We start from the raw sequence: 2,246 nt of genomic DNA, 5'->3' as shown, positions 1-2,246 counted from the left end.
AGATGTATTGAGTTTGTATATTTAGATGACTAGGATGTAGATGTATTAAGCAAGATAAATGTGAAGTAAAATATCAACAATCAACACGTATGTTGCGACCAAAATTTTGAACTAAAAATATCTTTTGAATTTTTCCGCTTTGGCACCTTGATCAAAATCAAAACTCTAGATTTTTTTAGCATAACTAACTTATTTGATAGTTTAGTCATCCCAAAGTACAAGTCACCTCGTCATTTTGTTAATGAGTTAACAAAATCTTAATATAGTAGGGACGAAAATAAGCACTTTTTAAAAGTTTAGGGACTAACATGAACATTTTTAAAAGTTTATGGAACAAATAAAAAAATATTCAAAGTTTAGGGACTAAACAGGCACTTTTAAAAGTTTAGAGACCAAAATAGAACATCATTCAAAGTTCAAGGATCAAAATAAGATTTAAACCAAAATTTAAATAAATAATATGAGTAACCTGAATCAACGCAACCAAAATGTTTCACAGTTGGGTTAGATTTGGTTCGTTATTTAATAAGAGTAATTTGGGTTGAAGAAACTTACAACCTATAAGATTGAGTTGAGTCTAAAATGTACTTTAACCCAACCCAACTTACCTCACGAACACCCTATAAGTTGTAGTCTATCACTGTGAGTAAAAGAGAGTTTGGGAGCTTAAATTCTATTGTATTGAGAGGATCTAATGCTTAGCTTGGGAGAAGCTATTCAAATTGGTGAGGGGAGCCTAAGTAAGTCTATTTGAGGAGATTCCAAACAAAAGTATGAAGAAGCATATTTATGAAAGTGAGAGGATCTCAAACTTAGGGGAGCTCAAGTTGAAATTAAAGAGTGGATTCTACGTGAGTCACAATAGAGGGAGTCTAATAGATAAGCACTTTATTATAATTGCTTAACTCTTTTGATAGTGAAGTTTCTTTCTATTATACACATTGTCCTTTGAAGTACATGATATTGCACCAAATTAGGTTACCGACATTTTTGTGTCTTTGTCTTTATTCTTATTATCTATTATCTAATTTATCTACTTGTCGATTGTTTTGTTACAACATCTTACTTGACTTATATGTATTCCTGTGTTAAATTCACTTTAAAGTTTCATAAACTTATTTTGTCCAATTACACAATAATTAATTTGTCACCATTCGTGGACCATCATTCAATAGCTAGATAAAATATAGTTTCAAAATTGAAAAGGATTATATTTATATTAAACCAATAAGAGTAAGAGTGAGATAGAAAGACAAGTGAAGAAAAAAACTAAAATAATGTGTAATTGTTATAAATATTAGAATTATGTAGATCTCCATAAACTCTATATAGGTTACAAATTCATTCATTAATCTTTTTATTAATCTCTATAACTTTATCGTCTTCTCTCTATATTTGATTCTTGTAACTACTATTCTCACAACTCAATAAATAAAGGTTGTAAAGATCATTTATAAACATACCACAATAGACATGAGACTTATTCTCTAATTTCTCATCTCTACTTTTCTCTCTAATTGTTTTTCTTTATTCTTGTATTGTTCTTGTTTTATGACAATTTCTTTTATAGTCTTAGACATTACAAATGTTGGAAGTATATGTTCAGATATTCAAAATAGGCAATTATTAATTCTTTAATCTCGAAGTTATGTTTTGCAACATTTTCAATCTTTCAATGATTAAAAAAATATTAGCAGCATCCACTTATTCATTAAATATAGTAATAGATCACAAAAAAATAAGTGACATTAAAAGTTGATTCTATATGATTAAAAAGAACATGCGATGAACTAAAAGTAATGTGGAACAAAGTTGAGATGCATTATTGTTGATTGATATTCCAAAACAATGAAATCCAAGCAACATGCCCCATTTTGATAATGACTTTTTCCAAACCTAAACCACTTTTCTAATCCCTAATGAGGTAATTATTTTACTCCCATTCTTTGGGATATATAATTCAACTTTTTTTTTTCTTTTCTTTTTTGAAAACTAAATAATTCAACTTGATGCATCCCCCCGCTATTTGATTGATTCTCAACTTTTATTTGTCGTTAGTGCCATCATTCATTTCTCATCTCTTTAATTATTTTTTTCCTCCATTTCAAATGTGGGACCATACATTTAAATCTGATCTTATAATAATTCAACTTTTATGAGATGGTTACCTCCAAATTTTAATGAACATTTTGTTGTTTCAAACTTTTAAGTTGATTTCAGTTTCGGTTTAGTTGTCCAAATGAGTT

The sequence above is a fragment of the Benincasa hispida genome, chromosome 1 (genome assembly GCF_009727055.1).
Source record: "Benincasa hispida cultivar B227 chromosome 1, ASM972705v1, whole genome shotgun sequence".
Lineage (NCBI taxonomy): Eukaryota > Viridiplantae > Streptophyta > Magnoliopsida > Cucurbitales > Cucurbitaceae > Benincasa > Benincasa hispida.
The sequence above is the reverse complement of the archived record's forward strand: the minus strand, read 5'-3'. Positions refer to the sequence as shown.